Below are 20,396 nucleotides of genomic sequence, written 5' to 3'. Positions count from 1 at the left end.
TCGGTCTACTTAACCACCGCACGACCTGCTCTACCCTCTCCTACCATATCCTCACCCATCCCTGTAGACTGTGAGCCCTCGCGGGCAGGGTCCTCTCTCCTTATGTACTTGTGTGTCCCTTTTCCTACACATGTTTATTGTACTTGTCTATGTAACGGGGTCTTCCAAGCTGGGGTACCTCTTTCAGTACCACCCCGTGTTTTCGGAGGTCCGCTCTGCGTTGGCTGGAGTCTGAATGAATGACGCTGGCTGGAATTCCTCTGAGTGCATGGGCGCATATAAAAGATCACTGCTTCTCCATGTATTTCCAGTCTGACAACACTTTACTCACAGGACACAGAATATATCACACAGATACAGAGGGCCGGCCAATAGACAAGCGTCAGGCCAGACATGCATTACAAAAGCCGCAGGTGGCCAGAGCCTGTGGATGTTTACTGTGGGAATTACAAAGGTGGGGGGAGGGCGGACACTGCTGATACATTAGGGACATGCATCGCACATGGTAAAATGAAAACTTGGCACTCAACTTAATGCTTGGTGAGGCAGTTTATTGTAGTACCAGAAAACGTTTCGGTCGATATAGACCTTCATCAGTTATGTGCTAGTATGTTTGAAAGTAGGTTGAAGGAGGGCGCTTTTTATGTTATTCACTGATAACGCCAGTAATCAAATGGTCAAGTGGTGTTTACCACGTCCAGGAGGAACAGGCTGCGCTGATATTTTCAACTATTAAGATTATCCTGCGTTACAGCAGCATTCTGACCATTTGATTACTGGCGTTATCAGTGAATAACATAAAAAGCGCCCTCCTTCAAGCTACTTTCAAACATACTAGCACGTAACTGATGAAGGTCTATATCGACCGAAACGTTTTCTGGTACTACAATAAACTGCCTCACCAAGCATTAAGTTGAGTGCCAGGTTTTCATTTTATCGTATATGGTTTGGGAACCTAACTTGGCACCACTACAGTAGTGCACACGGTGTTTTCTACTAAATGCATCTCACATGGAACCTATTATATATACATATAACTGCACAACATATTCTGGGGGCTGAGTGGTTCTGTAACATGTAACAGTCCATATTTCCCCTTTTTACATGTAAAGCGCTATGGAATAAATGGCGCTATATAAATGCATAATAATATTCCACCATAATCTTGTTTTTTTTTTTATACAGGGCATTCCTGTATTGTCTAATTAAGTCCTTATTCATAGCTGTTGTGTTCTGGGTAGCATTGGAGCCCCCCTGTCTGAATAGGTCAGAAGCCTTACTTTGCCAGGATTTTTCCCTGGCTTTTATATCCATTATATAATAGGTGCAGACAATCTGTTTGCAAAACACAGAAATGTTAATAAATCTCATAGTCCTTTCATTTAGGCAAAGTCACTTCAATACTGAGCTCAACATACTCCACAATGATATATGCCATGTGGAAAAAAAGTGAAGATAACAGAAAATATAAATTGTTACAAAATTATTCTTTATTATATATATTAAAAATTTAGAAAATTCAAAAGACAGGGTAACAGGCCTCCAAAAAAGAGGGGGACAAGCTGCGGCAAATAAAGTAAACACGGACATGAAGGAACAATAAATAACCCTATAGGTAGGTATAAATACAAAAAGGTTCTTACATGCAAATTAGTCACTACAAGGTTCAGCATGCCTCAGCAGATGACAACCGATTAATTAGGACCTTGGTTTGGGACATTCCCCCAGGGTCAATACGTTGTTCCTTCAACCTCAACTTGGTGAGTGCATCAGCTTTGCATTTCTATTTGGGACATTTTTAATATTGCACTTAGATCCTGCGCGGTGCTGTCCCTATTACATCCCCTATCCTCAGGGTACTATATGAAGAATGTATATCTTCAGATTGTGTTTTTTATATAAGCACTTTAATTACCATCTGGTTACTCTGTGCAGCTCCTTTGTGTATTCCTTTTCCAAACAGTTTTATTAACATGTTATATCAGAGCATACATAAATGCAATATCAAGAGGCATTCATGACACATGAAAGAAAAAACCACAACCAGACTATAAATAATAATAAGAAGAACTCCTGGAAACCTTTCCAGCCAGCGAGACCATTTCCTTATAAAGGAAGGAAGACAGCCATTCAGCAACGTCAATTTTTGCTCACATGACTTATGTAAAGTCAGCTTTGCAATGATATTCAGTGAAGAGGGCACTCGAGTGCATTTCCAATAAAACGCAATTTCATTTTTAGAAACCAAAAGTAAATGAATAACCAATTTCCTAACAGAAGGATTCAAACGACTTGCATCCAACGAGAGCAGGGCGAACTGAGGAGCCAGTGAAAAATCTGATTGATTTAAAATATGAGAAATAAGAGAGGAGACGTCGTCCCAAAAATGCCGAAGACGTGGACCAAGCCAAAATAAATGGGTAAGGCTACCATGATGCCCGCAATCCCTCCAACAGAGAGGGGAGGGTTGATAAAAGCTAGACGAGATGGCGAATAGTACCATCTCGATATGATTTTAAAGTAGGACTCATGGAGAGCCATAGACATGGCAGCAGAATAGGTTAGAGACATGGTCAGTTCCCAAACATCTGGGGTAACAGAAAGATTCAAAACCGATTCCCATTTTTGCATATATGGGGATTTTATAAATGCAGAATCGTTGTTGAACCACTGGTAGATATAACGAGTGGACCAAAAAATGTTATGGCCTGAGTTACATAAAATATTGACCGCTGGCTCCAATAGCGGAGGGCAGCGAGTCACCGGTGGAGACAAAAATTCTTTCAACATAGTAAAGGGTAGAAAAGCAGAGGAGGGAACCCCAAACCTACTCTTAAGATGAGAAAAAGATACAAATTTATCACCATCAAAGATGTCATTTAATTTAGAAATCCCCCAGTCAGCCCAAGTAGAATGCAAATCGAATGAATAAACAGAGGCCAGAAAAGAGAGAGGAAGCCTCAACAGGAGCTGAATCCTAGAAAAAACACTCTTAAATGTAAAAAACCTCCTCCAAGCCACAATAGCAGCCATAAAAACTGGATGATGAGACTGAGATCAATGCTTAGATGTCAATAGATTCAAAATAAGAACAAGGAGGGGAGTTTTTATTAAAATGAAATTCCAAGTCCGCCCATGAAGGTATATGGCCGGTGGACCACCAACATGGACTTTGCTTAATAAGATTAGAGTAATAGTAAGCTGAGATGTTCGGCAGTCCCAGACCTCCACCTAACGCATGTGTGTATAACTGATTGGAAGCAATGCGGGGCTTTTTATTTCCCCAAATAAATAAATTAAGGCGTGTCTGCAGACTAGTTAAATAAGAAGTGGAAACAAGCAGGGGAAGGGATCTGAACACATAGAGGATTTTGGGAAGCAATATTGATTTGGCTACTAGACATTTTCCCCACCAGGATAATTCTTTGTCCGTGTAAAAATTAAGGCCTTTAGGAATGGAGGCGATTAGGGAATCTAGTGGAAATCAGAGATCCAAGGTTTCTAGAAAACCGCAGACCTAAATAAACAATTTCCCTCTCCGCCCAACCCCAAGAAGAGACAGCCTTTACACTCCTGATTTGAGCAGTGCTGAGGTTACATTGGAAAATTTTGGATTTGGACTCATTAATCTTAAAATAGGAAAGGGGGGAAAATTTTTGAAGAAGGGATTGTAAGTGTGGAATAGAGGAGCAGGGATTAGTGAGGCGGGAGGACATCATCAGCATATAGACTGATCTTAAACGCCTGACCATCTGTTCGAACACCCTCTATGGAGGAACGATCTCTGATTAATTGGGCTAGCGGTTCTATTGCAAGGGCAAAAAGCAATGGGGAGAGGGGACAACCCTGCCGGGTGCCATTGGAAATGGGGAGGAAAAGTGATTGTTAATGTAAATCTTTGCTTGAGGGTCAGAATATAAGACCATCATTTTGATGATAAAGTCTAAATTAAATCCAAATTTTAGTAGGGAGCATCAGAGAAAGGTCCAATTCAAGCGATCAAACGCTTTTTCTGCATCTAATGGAATTAGAGCAGAAGGAAGTTTTTGGGAATTGTCTAACTTTATAATATTTATCAGCCGTCTGGTCCCTTCAATGGACTGCCGGTGTTTGATAAAGCCAATCTGGTCTGTGGAAATTAATTTAGGCAGAATAAGATTAAGACGATTAGCTAAAACTTTAGAATAAGTTTTGAGGTCAGTATTTACCGTATTTTTCGGATTGTAAGACGCACTTTTGTTTCCCCAAAATTGTGGGGAAAATGGGGGTGCGTCTTACAATCGTATAGTGAAAAAAATCGGGGGAAAAAAATTACTTTTGCGGTGGCAGTGACTGTTGCGGTGGCAGTGGCGGCAGCGGTAGCGATGGTGGCGGCTGCTGAGCAGCCTGGTACAAGGCAGGGTCTCCGGTGGGGCAATGCAGCAGGCCTGGAGCTGGGGGTATCGCTGCGGTTAACCGGCGGTGCGCGGGCGGCATAGTGCAGGGCGGCGCCATGACACTTCTGGGAACAGGCTGTGAGTTTCCGGTTTCCAATGAGATACCGGTATCACAGCCTGTGTCTGCAGGACTACAAGAAAATGGCCGCCGAACCGGCACATGCACAGATGGAGCTCAGTCACCGCAGTTGTGACAGCAGGAACAGGAGGCTCCGCTGCACACGGAGACCTAAAGCAGAGGAGGGAGAGAAGCATGTTTCTCCTCCTCCTCGTTTGCAGGGATAGATATTGATTGGTGGAGGGAACTGTTGCGGAGCTGCCTCCACCAATCAGGTATCTATCCCTGCAAAATGTATAGTAGCAATTTCCTTTACCACAGTGCACACATTATTCCGAGATCCTTGGGAGAGGTGAGGCAGTGCACACATTGAAGGGAAGTACAACCCCCATCATCCTTCAGAATACCGTATACTCTATCAATGGGGGTATTCTGATGGATGATGGGGGTTGTAGCCATATTAGGGATAGTGCCCAAAGTGTTTACTGCAACTGTGACTACCACCTCCCTCATCTTTCAGAATACACCCATGTATACAGTCCATGCGTGTATTCCTATTGATGAGGGGGGTGGTAGTCATATATGGTACTACACACACCACACACTGTACTGTGAGTCACAGATCCCCATAACAGTGCGTGATCCACAGATCCCCCATAATAGTGCGTCATCCCCAGATCTCCCATAACAGTGTGTCATCCACAGATCCCCCATAACAGTGCATCACCACAGATCCCCCATAACAGTGCTCCGTACACCTCGTACACACGTGGCTCCTCTCCGTACACCTCGTACACACACGGCTCCGCTCCGTACACATCGTACACACACGGCTCCGCTCCGTACACCTCGTACACACACGGCCCGCCCGCTCCGTACACCTCGTACACACACACGGCTCCGCTCCGTACACCTCGTACACACACGGCTCCGCTCCGTACACCTCGTACACACGTGGCTCCTCTCCGTACACCTCGTACACACGTGGCTCCGCTCCGTACACCTCGTACACACACGGCTCCGCTCCGTACACCTCGTACACACACGGCTCCGCTCCGTACACCTCGTACACACACGGCTCCGCTCCGTACACCTCGTACACACGTGGCTCCGCTCCGTACACCTCGTACACACGTGGCTCCTCTCCGTACACCTCGTACACACGCTGCTCCGCTCCGTACACCTCGTACACACGTGGCTCCGCTCCGTACACCTCGTACACACGTGGCTCCTCTCCGTACACCTCGTACACACGTGGCTCCTCTCCGTACACCTCGTACACACGCTGCTCCGCTCCGTACACCTCGTACACACGCTGCTCCGCTCCGTACACCTCGTACACACACGGCTCCGCTCCGTACACCTCGTACACACGCTGCTCTGCTCCGTACACCTCGTACACACGCGGCTCCGCTCCGTACACCTCGTACACACGTGGCTCCTCTCCGTACACCTCGTACACACACGGCTCCGCTCCGTACACCTCGTACACACACGGCTCCGCTCCGCACACCTCGTACACACACGGCTCCGATCCGTACACCTCGTACACACGGCTTCACTCCGTACACCTCGTACACACACGGCTCCGCTCCGTACACCTCGTACACACGTGGCTCCGCTCCGTACACCTCGTACACACACGGCTCCGATCCGTACACCTCATACACACACGGCTCCTCTCCGTACACCTCGTACACACACGGCTCCGCTCCGTACACCTCGTACACACACGGCTCCGATCCGTACACCTCATACACGCGCGGCTCCGCTCCGTACACCTCATACACGCGCGGCTCCGCTCCGTACACCTCGTACACACGTGGCTCCTCTCCGTACACCTCGTACACACACGGCTCCGCTCCGTACACCTCGTACACACACGGCTCCGCTCCGTACACCTCGTACACACACGGCTCCGCTCCGTACACCTCGTACACACACGGCTCCGCTCCGTACACCTCGTACACACACGGCTCTGCTACATCTATCCTGTAAACCCCTCCTGACCCCACACATACTTACCTCACCCAGGACCATGACAACCAGCACAGTCGAGTCCTGCAGATACCAAGAGGCAGGGCTGTGCGCACAGGACCTGTGATGAGGTCACAGGAGGGGCGGAGTCAGCGGGGTCACATGATCAGGGGTCTGGACAATGGCTCCTGATCATATGATCCCTGACTCCTCCCTTCTTGTGACCTCATCAAAGGTCCTGTGTACAGAGAAGAGATCAGGCAAGCGACGCTGTGAGTGGCTGCGGGGGGCGGGGGAGGTCTCATGCTAGGGCGAGAATGGAGTGCCAGTGGCTGCATCAGCTGGCAAGCGGCCTGGTATATTACCAATCCGGGCCTGGGACCACCCCCCAGTCGGTATACGTACCTTCATGTGCGAAGACTGTGCTGGGCTGTGCGGGGACTGTGCTGGGCTGTGTGGGACTTTGCTGGGCTGTGTGGGACTATGCTGGGCTGTGTGGGACTATGCTGGGCTGTGTGGGGACTGTGTGGGACTGTGCGGGGACTGTGCCGGGCTGTGTGGGACTGTGCTGGCCTGTGTGGGGACTGTGCTGGCCTGTGTGGGGACTGTGCTGGCCTGTGTGGGGACTGTGCTGGCCTGTGTGGGGACTGTGCTGGCCTGTGTGGGGACTGTGCGGGGACTGTGCCGGGCTGTGCGGGGACTGTGCCGGGCTGTGCGGGGATTGTGCCGGGCTGTGCGGGGATTGTGCCGCGTCTGTGCGAGGACTGTGCGGGCTGTGCGGGGACTGTGCCGGGCTGTGCGTGGATTGTGCTGCGCTGTGCGGGGACTGTGCTGGGCTGTGCGGGGCTGTGCTGGGCTGTGTGGGACTGTGCTGGGCTGTGTGGGACTGTGCTGGGCTGTGTGGGACTGTGCGGTACTGTGCGGGTACTGTGCGGTACTGTGCGGGTACTGTGCTGGGCTGTGCGGGGACTGTGCTGGCCTGTGTGGGGACTGTGCTGGCCTGTGTGGGGACTGTGCTGGCCTGTGTGGGGACTGTGCTGGCCTGTGTGGGGACTGTGCTGGCCTGTGTGGGGACTGTGCTGGCCTGTGCGGGGACTGTGCTGGCCTGTGCCGGGCTGTGCGGGGATTGTGCCGGGCTGTGCAGGGATTGTGCCGGGCTGTGCGGGGATTGTGCCGGGCTGTGCGGGGACTGTGCTGGCCTGTGCGGGGACTGTGCTGGCCTGTGCGTGGATTGTGCTGGGCTGTGCGGGGATTGTGCCGGGCTGTGCGGGGACTGTGCTGGCCTGTGTGGGACTGTGCTGGGCTGTGCGTGGATTGTGCTGGGCTGTGCGGGGATTGTGCTGGGCTGTGCGAGGACTGTGCGGGCTGTGCGGGGACTGTGCCGGGCTGTGCGGGGATTGTGCTGGGCTGTGTGGGCTGTGCCAAGTATTGCGAGGCGTGTACCGAATCCTAATGAGTATACGCGCTCACCCCTAGATGGGATGAAAGAGTGTAGGTCTTATACCTGTTTCATTTAATATACAATATACAATATCATCTGGTTTGTTAAATGTTCCGGTTCCAGTATATATGGGGGAGCATAATGGCGTGTCTTAACACGTTTTGTTACGTGTACCATATTGTTGTTTTGATTAATATATCTTGTTTTTCTTTATTATTAATTTATACTTTATCTATGTTCCACGTATATTCCATTCTTGAAATTCATTATGTGGATCTGTATGACAGGTCCTATGTATGTGTTACATTGAATGGTTTTCTTTGGAGGTGCTATATTGCGCTATATAGAGGAAATGTGTGTGAATACGGCGTTTGATATTATGAGCATGCGCCGTTATAGCTGCTATATCGTGGCCATTTTTGGTTACTGGTCTCTGTTTACCATACTGCGCTGTATATATATGACGCGCTCCAGGACTTGATTAGCGCGAGTATCGCGCGCAGTGGCTAAGATAGGAGCATGCGCAGTCCTGATTGGCTGTATATCGCGGCCATCTTGGTTTCCGGCCTCACACTCCATGGTTGGCTCCCGGACATGCGCAATTGACCGGTGATTTTCATTTGAAACCGGACGCTGTCGCGGCCATGTTTGTTTGCGTTCCTCACTGGAGCGCACGCGGGGACCCGACGGCATGGAAGTCTGGTGTGCAGATGTGAGTGATAAATTGCGACACCTGTGGAATTAACCACATGTACAGTTTCTTGTGATGTGAACGCTCGATTGTGTGGGCGTGACTCATTTGAGCAGTGATCTGGGGATATAAAGCTGGCCTCTCTGACCCTCGGGGCCATCTCATCCTGGTATCTGACATGATGGACACTCTTTACATCTGCTCTGCCTCCTGATGAACCGCTGGTGCGGGGAAACGCGTTGAGGTGACTCCACCAATGATAAGTGGCCACTTCTTATCTTGTATCTATGCCTCATTGCTAAGGCACAGTTTTCTAATATGGTGGATCCTGATGTCATGATGTGGTATTTTTTTGCTTATTTGTCTGGGATTTTAGCATGAGCTCTAGGGCACTCTTATTATTCATCTCTATACTATCAGTCATTGGTTTCATACCTGTGTTACCAGGGACTGACAGGGCAGCAAGGGACAGTCCTCGCTGAGTGGAGGCGCCAAAAAATCGGGATCCTTAGGGTGCCAACCTCCACGGATAGGAAGGTATCAGTTGAGTTTATTGTAGGGCCTTGCAGCATCTCAGCTTAGGTCTATATTGTGGCATTTGCCAATATTTCACTGGGAACGGGTGGTTTTAGGACTTTATGAATTAAAAGTTGCTTTTACAGGGATTATATGTTCACTTTTAGTATACTCGCTCATCCCTAATCGGCGTCAGACGGTGACCAGATACTGTCCGGGGTCACTTCTGGTAATTAACCAAAATGGAGTCTTAACCTGAAATAAAATAAAATGAGGACAATTGGTGGAGATACTGAGTTTGTAGGAGGCAATAGGACCGATTGTGTGGGTCCAAAGGTGTTGCGGGGAAACACCGCATAGGCGAGGCGTGAATGCCTCAAGGCTTCAGCCCAGTCAGATTGTGACAGGCCTCAAAAGAAAAATGACCAAATTGGTCCAAAAAAGATTTTATGACAGAAAACTGACAGAAAAGTTGACCGTAATGCACTTATGAACAGTCTCCAATGTTTTGGCACCAAAAATATGCTAAATAGCGGGTTTTATCGTCAATTTAATTGAGAAGTCCTCAGAGCCCTCAGACAGCGTGACCTACTCCATCAGCTGCCTAAGCCACTCCCCATATCTTGATTTTTCTAAAGCGTTTGATCCCGTGCCACACAAGAGGCTGGTACACAAAATGAGAATGCTGGGTCTGGGGGAAAATGTGTGTAAATGGGTAAGTAACTGGCTGAGTGATAGAAAGCAGAGGGGGGTTATAAATGGTATATTCTCTAACTGGGCCGCTGTGACCAGTGGGGACCGCAGGGGTCGGTGTTGGGACCTCTTCTCGTCAACATATTTATTAATGGTCTGGTAGAAGGTTTACACAGTAAAATATCGATATTTGCAGATGATACAAAACTGTTATGAATGAGTCACCGTAGGAGGCAAAAAACAGAAATAATAGCGAAGTCCAGAAACCCAGAGAAGTTGGCAGCTATCGGATTGCAGACGCCTGAAGCTAACAACAACAACTAGCAGTAGCTGTGGGGGGTTCCTACGGTGCCCTAGACCCCTCGATCACAGCCGGAGAACTACATAGCCTAAAGACAGAAAAGGGAAATCTAAACTGCCCCAGAGCAGACCCCAAAGCAATAGGCAGCCCCCAACATATAATGACGGTGAAGCGAGATGGAAAAACACTCACACTGACAGAAAGATAGCTTGGGCCCCATCTTTTGCTCAGCCTAACTTAAACAGGACAGAATAGGAAAGCTGCTGTCTGCAATCCGCCAAAACCCTCTCAAAAACAGGTGCCAACAGACTGATAGGGAAAAAAGCCCTGAAGACTCTAGGCTTCAAAAAGACTATATCAGTACTCTGGTATTATCTGAAGACAGAGCAAAAAGGAATTCAGCTCACCAGCAGGGAGAGGCAGAATTCCAGACAAACAAGGCAAAAAGTAGAGCAGAAAACTTAGCTTTTGAGGAGCAGGAATCAGACTGGTCTCCAAGAATCCCTCAGAGGAATCACCCGCAAGGCAGAAGGGCGTCGGCAGCCTTATATGCAGTCAGCAATCCCAGTCACCCAGTCATCATCATTCTGCTCAGGTGCTTTGTAATCAGCACCACTACCTTCCTTCACTAGAAGAGGGAGTTCATCAGACCTCAATGGTGAAGGGGAAAACGAACTCACAAAACAAAACGATGTAAAGCAGTCAATACAAGAGAAGATAGTATTCTGCTACAGATGGATCTGGATAAGTTGGAAACTTGGGCGGAAAGGTGGCTGGAAAGGTGGCAGATGCAGTTTATCAATGATAAATGTAAGGTTATACACATGGGAGGAAGGAATCAATATCACCATTACACACTGAACGCGAAACCACTGGGTAAATCTGACATGGAGAAGGACTTGGGGATCCTAGTTACTGATAAACTTACCTGGAGCAGCCAGTGCCAGGCAGCGGCTGCCAAGGCAAACAGGATCATGGGGGGCATTAAAAGAAGTCTGGATACACATGATGAGACCATTATACTGCCTCTGTACAAATCCGTGGTTACACCGCACAGGGAGTACTGTGTGCAGTTTTGGGCACCGGTGCTCAGGAAGGATATAATGGAACTAGAGCAGGTACAAATGGGTCGCCCTCACACCCAGGGCTGTGCGGTACTCGGTACCGGGCCCGTGGATCTCAATGGGAGTTGTCACGGTAGCTGTGACCCGGCCCGTGGCCCTGGGCGCCTATTGTAAATGTTCAGTGTGAATGAATAACTCGTGACGCCACCTGTGGTGTTCGGCAATCTAGATGTTAGGCCGACGCAGACAGATCCTCTGGGACAGATGGTGTGGTGCAGCAGTGATGGTATAGCCCTCCACAGGCAGGGCTGTTGTCCCAGGGCAGAGTAGATATGGTGACACTTAGATGGTGTAGTGTCAGGCGCAGGGGATGGTTGACGCAGGAATAAGTGGAGGACACCAGGGCATGTAGTTCCAAAGCTTTACTCACAGTCTGTTGTACACACAGGTGCCTGCTTCTGTGCCGTGTCCTCCGGGTCTGGGACTCAGTCAACCCCCCCAGGCCAGATGGAATACTCCTTTCCAACACTTCGCCAACTTGTGCCTTTCTGAACGTCTCCTCTTACAGCGCCTTTAGATGAAGTACTCCTAGTACTGAGTTACACTGGAGTTCCTCTTGTCTGATGTTCCTATGATCTCTACTTGTACGGTAGACAGCTGTAGCCTGATTCGGGGACTCCTTGCTGCTGAGTCCCGGCTCACTAATATGTTGCTGTTGTGCCCCCAAGTCTTGTGTGGGAATAAAGCATTTACAGCTTCCTATTCCTCCGGTGTCTGCTGCAGGACCGTTAGTATCCGTACAAGCTCGGGGACCGGACCCCGGCCTTGCACTTAGAACTTCTAGGAAGGGTTCTCTTTTCACCCACGTCCACTGTTCTTTTACTCCTCACGTTCCGTACTAATCCTTGCTTTCTATGGAGAGTCAGGCTTTCAGTCTATGTTGCTCTCGTTCTCCCTTTCCCGTGCCAGCAGACCCAGGTCACTGGGATCTGCTGCAGCACTTCCATCCATCTATCCTTCTTTCTAGGGATCTTCTTCTCTCTCCTTCCAACTGCTGACTGCCTTAAACTCTTCCCGCTCCTTGAAATGTCATCTAACTCCACCCACCTCCCAGCACGTTTCGTGTTCCAAGCAGGGAGCCACCAATGGGTGCTTTGCTATACTCCAAGCAGGGAGCCGCCGAAGGTGCTTTGCTACACTACTTTCTGGTGTGGGGGTGCAGGTGTTGGAGCGTGGTCAGGAGTCTCCACCTTACCTGGATGGTGGGATACCACACCTCAGGAGGAGGTGCAGTACCTCTGTGGCGACTGAGCCTCAGGGGCGCCACACAAAGGAGGGCAACAAAATTAATAAAGGGGATGGGGGACTACAATACCAAGAGAGATTAGCAAAATTAGGATTATTTACTCTAGAAAAAAGACGACTGAGGGGCGATCTAATAACCATGTATAAGTATATAAGAGGACAATACAAATATCTCTCCGGGGATCTGTTTATACCAAGGAAGGTGATGGTCACAAGGGGGCATTCTCTGCGTCTGGAGAAGAAAAGGTTTCTCCACCAACATAGAAGAGGATTCTTTACTGTTAGGGCAGTGAGAATCTGGAATTCCCTGCCTGAGGAGTTGGTGATGGCGAACTCAGTCGAGGGGTTCAGGAGAGGCCTGGATGTCTTCCTGGAGCGTAACAATATTGTATTTTACAGTGATTAGGTTCTTTAGAAGGGCGTAGATCTGGGGATTTATTCTGACGGAATGTAGGCTGAAAAAAGTCTTTTTTCGGCCTTGCTAACTATGTTACTATGTTAATATGTGAATCATTATTCTGTATGGAGAGCTATGTGTGACACATTATTCTGTATGGAGCACTATATGGGGCTCATTCTGTATGGAGGACTATACTGTCCGGTTTCTGAGCGATTGTATAATTTACAATAGATATCACTCATGTAATACAGTATAAGTAAGTGAAATCTTTGGCATTGTGCTATACCTAGATTTCTCTGCCATATCTGTGCCTCATGAATTGTGGTATGTGTTAATGGGGCCCACTGAGACTCTTTTGCCCGGGGCCCATGAAAACCTGGAGACGGCCCTGCCTCTCTCTATTGTACTGGAGGACTGGTGACTTCCCTATAGTAATGTGGCTGGTGACGTCTCTATAGTACTGAGGGGGTGACCTCTCTCTGTAGTACTGGGGGGATACTGACCTCTCTCTATAATACTGGTGGGCTGTTGTCCTCTCTATAGTACTGGGTGGATGGTGACCTCCCTCTATAATAATATAATACTAGTGGGCTGTTGTCCTCTCTATAGTACGCAGGGGCTGGTGTCATCTCTCTATAGTATGGGGAGCAGGGCCGCCATCAGGGCATTACTGCCCTGACTGGCGTATGGGGCCCGGCGGGCGTATGGGGCCCGCATCGGGCCCGGTCTCCTCTCTGCTCACCGGGCCCCTACCGGCAGGTAAACCGGGCCCTGTCTAGCGGCGCTGCAGGCGGCAGCTAAACGTTATTGACATGCTGGCCCGGCGGCCCGCACGTCAATAGTTAACATCTGCCAGCCAATCGGAGGCTGGCAGCTGATGTCACCGCAGCGCGCACCTCGCCGGTGTCTGACGTCAGTGTCAGTCGCCGGCTAGAGCGCGCTGCAGTGTGGAGGGAGCCTTGCCTGCCGCTGGATCGCGGCCACTGCCGGCCAGGTACGGAGAACTTTTTTTTTTTTTTTTGAGCGGCGATCCAGGGGGCCCGGGGGCCGAGTGCTGGACTTGGGGGCAGAATGCTGGGCACTGGGGCAGAATGCTGGACTGGGGCAGAATGCTGTCTATGGGGCAGAATGCTGGCTATGAGGAAGAATGCTGGACACGGGGCAGAATGCTGGACACGGGGCAGAATGCTGGACTGGGGGCAGAATGCTGGACTGGGGGCAGAATGCTGGCTCTGGGGCAGAATGCTGGCTCTGGGACAGAATGCTGGATATGGGAGCAGAATGCTGAACATGGGGGCAGAATGCTGAACATGGGGGCAGAATGCTGAACATGGGGGCAGAGTGCTGAACATGGGGGCAGAGTGGAGATACGGGGCATGATTGGAGACAGATCGCACAGGATCATGGGGCAGAATGGATACGATGGAGATCATATGGGGGCAGAATGGATACTCATGAGGGCGGGATGGGAGAACATATGGCTGAAGCCAGGAATGAGACACACGGGGGTCAGGATGGGGGATATTATTACCATAGGGGCTAATTAAGGGATATTATTACTGCAGTGATGTATTTAATTTTTTGAGGTTACTGTTTTAAATGGGGGGGCAGTCCTGTTACTGTGTAGAGCGACACTATGTTGCCTTTTTTTCTTCATGTGATGTAATGTAGAAGTTGGGAAAAAATAAGTAATGTGTTCTGCAAGCGGAGCTCTAGATAACCGTGTTATTTCCTGCAGAGACGAGCCCTGGCTGGAAGACGTGATGGCGGTCTGTGCTGGATGAATGAAAAGCAAGGATGAAGGACTTCACCTAGAGACGTCACTGGTGAGTTAGTGTTTTACCTGTACATTGACACTATACATTGTATACTCTATATACAAGGGTCCTGTGTATAATGTCACCAGTGATCACTGTGTTACCTGTGCATTATATACAGAGCTCCTGTGTATAATGTCATTGATCACTATATTACCTGTACACAGACACTGCATACTAAATACAAATCTCCTGTGTATAATGCCACTTATGGTCATAGTATTACATTTTTTTATTAATGATCAGTATTGTAGTATTCAGTCACCATGTGGTGGTAATATGTGGTCTGGGCATGGTGCGGTGGTATTTGTCCCTTGGGTGTACAATTATTTGGTCACTTTGGTGGTAATATGTGGTGTGGGCATGGTGCGGTGGTATTTGTTCCTTGTATGTGATATTATTCGGTCACTATGGTAGTAATATGTGGTCTGGTCATGGTGTGGCGGTATTTGTTCCTTGTATGTGGTATTATAGGTCACTATGTGGTGGTAATATGTGGTCTGGACATGGTGTAGCAGTATTTGTTCCTTGTATGTGATATTATTGGTCATTTTAAAAATTGAAAAATAAATAAAAATATACCTAAAGTGTATTGCATATTTTAATAAATATTTAATAGGTTACAGTAGAGTAGGGCCTGGCCAAAAGTGTCTACCCTGTTATGGTGGCGGCTTAACCCCTTCCTGACATCCGACGTACTATCCCGTCCACGGTACCCGGGCCCGTATGACCGTGGACGGGATAGTACGTCGGGCCCTTTAATGCGGTACCGCGACTAAAGTCGCGGTGATCGCATTAAAATTCCGACGCCATCTCACCTTAGAAAAGATGGCGTCGGCATCCCGGGCTACGATCCCACCCCCCCGGCATCCAGATCGCTGTGATTGGCTGTTCAATTCTGAACAGCCAATCGCAGCGTTTCTCATTGGTTCAGCCAATCAGCTTGGCTGAAACAATGAGGTCCTAGGCTGGGATCGAGTACCGATGTACTCGACCCTAGAGCCGGTGCCTGGCAACGCCAGGCACCGGCAAAAAGCACCCGGATTGGCGCGATTGCCGATCTGATCGATCGCGCCAATCGCAGTGCACAGCGGCGCTATATCGCCGCTGTGCCCTGCCAGTACCGGCCAGGATCGCGCCAACCACAGGGCACAGCTGCGGTCACCATGTGACCGCTCTGTGCCCTGCTGGTGACCTGGGCATGACCTGCCTAGTAATCGGAGCTGTGAGCTCCGATTCTAGGCAGTTGCCATGGTCACCAGGCAGATCACGGATTGGTGGGATCGATGTAATCATTCGATCCCACCAATGACAGGTCACAGCAGCGATGTGACCGCTCTGTGACCTGCCACCTGACCTGCCTCTGACCTGTCTGCAGGGGTCCTCACTCTAGCTGAGGATTCCTGCAGAGAGGTCGGACGCAGCAAGAGCTCCTGTGCTGGGTATTGTGGTGCCACAGCTTGTAGCATCACAATCCCTGCAGAAGAAAGAAGGAAGAAGAAAGAAAACTACAATTGTAAGTGTTAATTGATCCCTGATCCCCTGCCCAATCTATCTTCACCCCCCCAATCTATCTTCATCCCCCCATCCCCCCTCCACCCCCCCTCTTACCCCCCTTCACCCCCCTTTTACCCCCCTCCACCCCACTTTTGCGCCACCTCCGTGCGCAGCCGCCGAGCGTTGATTGGTGACGCAGTTCACCGATCAACACTCGAGCTCGCTTTTTTTTCCTTAGCCCCCTTTGCGCCACTTCTGTACACACATCCCGCAGCCGCAAAAGTTGGATAAGTGACACATGTCACTTATCCAAGCTTGTGCCTGCCGTTTTTCATTTTTTTCACCCCCCTTTGTGCCACCTAACTACAACCCTAACTGTTGATCCCTGCCCAATCTCTCTTCATCCACCCCAATCCCCCATCCCCCTTCCCCCAATTTTTACCCCCCTCCACCCCACTTTTGCGCCACCTCCGTGCGCAGCCGCCGAGCATTGATTGGTGACGCAGTTCACCGATCAACACTCGAGCTCGCTTTTTTTTCCTTAGCCCCCTTTGCGCCACTTCCGTACACACATCCCGCAGCCGCAAAAGTTGGATAAGTGACACGTCACTTATCCAAGATTGTGCCTGCCGTTTTTCATTTTGTTCACCCCCCTTTGTGCCACCTAACTACAACCCTAACTGTTGATCCCTGCCCAATCTCTCTTCATCCACCCCAATCCCCCCATCCCCCTTCCCCCAATTTTTACCCCCCTCCACCCTACTTGTGCGCCACCTCCGTGCGCAGCCGCCAAGCGTTGATTGGTGACGCAGTTCACCGATCAACACTTGAGCTCGCTTTTTTTTCCTTAGCCCCCTTTGCGCCACTTCCGTACACACATCCCGCAGCCACAAAAGTTGGATAAGTGACACACGTCACTTATCCAAGCTTGTGCCTGCCGTTTTTCATTTTTTTCACCCCCTTTGTGCCACCTAACTACAACCCTAACTGTTGATCCCTGCCCAATCTCTCTTCATCCACCCCAATCCCCCTATTTTTACCCCCCTCCACCCCACTTTTGCGCCACCTCCGTGCGCAGCCGCCGATCGTTGATTGGTGACGCAGTTCACCGATCAACACTCGAGCTCGCTTTTTTTCCTTAGCCCCTCCGTACACACATCCCGCAGCTGCGAAACTTGGATAAGTGACACAGTTCACTTATCAGAGTTTGTGCCTGCCGTTTTCCTTTTTTTTTCCACCCCCCCCCCCCTTGCGCCACCCAGTGCGCACATCCAGCAGCCCAGTTTTGATAAGTGACACTTATCAGCTAGGGCCTGCTGTTTTAGACTTTTTTCCACAGCTTTTTATTTATAGAAAGTTTACACCAATCACTCCCCCCCCCTCACGTACACATACAGTTTTCAATAAAGTGTACACCCAAGCACCATATTTACACAAAAATGTCATCAAATTCATCCCAACAGAGCTATACAATGGAGGAGGCATATGCTATACTTGCCTCCGACACTGATAGCGATTTGGATGCCGATCCGACTTTTCTTTATTTTTCGGATTCTTCATCCTCTTCTTCTTCCTCTTCCCCCTCCTCATCTTCCTCCTCGGGTCCTGTGGAACCGCCACGCAGATGCTCCAGGACAGAAGATGAGGCAGCGCCCACCATGCCCGCAGCTGACCCAGTGCTCCCCGTATGGACCTCGCCCCCTGAAAATTACGAGCCACTGATTCCTGATTTTGTGGCAGAATCAGGAATCAAGTTTGACACCACAGGCCTCACAGAAATTGACTTTTTCAAAGTCTTTTTCTCTGAGGATTTTGTTAACCTCATGGTGGGGCAAACTAATTTGTACGCTCGTCAATTTTTGGAGCAAAACCCGCGTTCAACATTTTCAAACTGGTCTCCTGTAGATGCAGTTGAAATGACGCAGTTTTGGGGCCTGGTCCTCCATATGGGGATACTGAAGAAGCCGGAAATTCGGCAATATTGGAGTGTTGATATTTTATACAACACTCCAGTGTTCCGAATGGTCATGGCCCGGACGCGTTTTGAGGCCATCCACAAGTTTCTGCATTATACTGATAATGCAGAGTGTCCCGCACGAGATGACCCCAACTTTGACCGTCTGTTCAAAGTTCGGCCGGTCATCAAACACTTCAACAAAAAGTTTGCTGAAGTGTACGTGCCCCAAAGGGACATCTACGTGGATGAGTCCTTGGTTCACTTCAAGGGAAGGCTGCGATTCCGTCAATACCTGCCCAGTAAGAGGGCCAGGTACGGAATCAAACTCTATAAGTTGTGTGAGAGTACCTCAGGGTACACCCACAAGTTTAGAGTTTACGAAGGGAAGGACACCCGGATTGAACCCCCTGAGTGTCCTCCTGTCCTGGGAGTGAGTGGGAAAATTGTGTGGGATTTGGTGCACCCACTGCTGGATAAAGGTTATCACCTCTACACTGATAACTTTTACACCAGCATCCCACTCTACAAATCCCTCTCTGAGCGACGTACCGCAGCCTGCGGTACTGTCCGCAAAAATCAGAGAGGCCTCCCGAAGACGCTACTTGGGCAGATGCTCCGAAAAGGTGAGAGCAGAGCCCAATGTAGCGATCACCTGCTGGTGGTCAAGTACAAGGACAAGAGAGATGTCCATCTCTTGACCACCATACACGGTGATGGCAGTACCCTCTGCACTGTACGGGGTACCTCTACACAGGTCCGCAAACCGACGTGTAGTGGGGTACAACAAAAACATGGGGGGAGTTGATCTCTCCGATCAACTCCTCCAACCGTACAATGCATTGAGGAAGGCCAAGGTGTGGTACAAAAAGCTGGCTGTGCACATCGTCCAAATGGCAATGCTCAACGCATTCCTGCTGTCACAATGTGCATGCCCCAGCGATACGACGTACCTTCAGTTCCAGGAGGTAGTGGTTAAGGCCCTGATGTTTGGCGCTCAGGAAGGAGCAGGCCCCAGTACTTCAGGAACTGAAGGTGCTCATATTGTCCCAGGTCAGCATTTTCCGGGGGTGGTCCCGCCAACCCCAAGAAAAGGTAAGCCGCAAAAAAGGTGTCGAGTGTGTTACAAAAAAGGAATACGCAGGGACACCATTTATCAATGCGACACCTGCCCCGAAAAACCTGGCCTGTGCATGAAGGATTGCTTCAAATTGTACCACACCTCCATGCACTACTAATTTACATTAGATTAGTTGGGGGCACATCTAGATTTGTTCTTTGGGGGTCTAGTATCCAAAATGATGTCATATGTGGGTTTTTTTCCTGTTTAGGCACATCAGGGACTCTGCAAATGGAACATGACGCCAGCAGACCATCAAAGTCTGCATTCCAAAACAACACTACTTCCCTTTCGAGCCCCGACATGTGCCTAAACAGTTTTTTCCCACATGTGGGGTACCAGAGTACCCAGGACAAATTGGACAACGACTTTTAGGGTCCAATTTCTCCTGTTACTCTTGGGAAAATTAAAAATTGGGGACTAAATGATCATTTATGTGGGAACAAAACAGGATTTTATATTTTCACACCTGGGCATTATAATCTTTAGTGAAACACTTGGGGGTTCAAAGTGCTCACCACACATCTAGATAAGTTCCTTAGGGGGTCTAGTTTCCAAAATGGGGTCACTTATGGGGGGTTTCTACTGCTTAGGAACATCAAGGGCTCTGCAAATGGAACATGACGCCCGCAGACGATTCCATCAAAGTCTGCTTTCCAAAACGTCATTACTTCCCTTTCGAGCCCTGACGTGTGCCCAAACAGTAGTTTTCTCCCACATGTGGGGTATCAGGGTACTCAGGACAAATTGGACAACAACTTTTGGGGTCCAATTTCTCCTGTTACTCTTGGGAAAATTAAAAATTGGGGACTAAATGATCATTTATGTGGGAACAAAACAGGATTTTATATTTTCACACCAGGGCATTATAATCTTTAGTGAAACACTTGGGGGTTCAAAGTGCTCACCACACATCTAGATAAGTTCCTTAGGGGGTCTAGTTTCCAAAATTGGGTCACTTGTTGGGGGTTTCCACTGTTTAGGCACATCAGATGCTCGTCAAACATGACATGGCGTCCGATCTCAATTCCAGCCAATTTCAGGTTGAAAAAGTCAAACGGGGCTCCTTCCCTTCTGAGCCCTGCCATGTGCCTAAACAGTGGTTCCCCCCCACATATTGGGTATC

At 49.2% G+C, this 20,396-nt stretch overlaps 1 long non-coding RNA gene and 1 pseudogene across 1 annotated transcript in view; one reads left to right on the top strand and one right to left on the bottom strand.

Moving 5' to 3' along the window:
- The window catches only part of LOC141053944 (uncharacterized), an 84,633-nt gene that overhangs the window by 4,622 nt on the left and 59,615 nt on the right, over positions 1-20,396 (bottom strand). The gene's annotated exons all lie outside the window — the stretch shown is intronic.
- LOC141053931 (uncharacterized) overlaps positions 14,622-20,396 on the top strand; it is an 81,031-nt pseudogene continuing 75,256 nt past the window's right edge.

Source organism: Dendrobates tinctorius, unplaced genomic scaffold (genome assembly GCF_039654945.1).
Source record: "Dendrobates tinctorius isolate UK_male_01 unplaced genomic scaffold, ASM3965494v1 ptg000173l, whole genome shotgun sequence".
Classification (NCBI taxonomy): Eukaryota; Metazoa; Chordata; class Amphibia; order Anura; family Dendrobatidae; genus Dendrobates; species Dendrobates tinctorius.
This window is presented reverse-complemented; position numbering and strand designations above follow the sequence as displayed.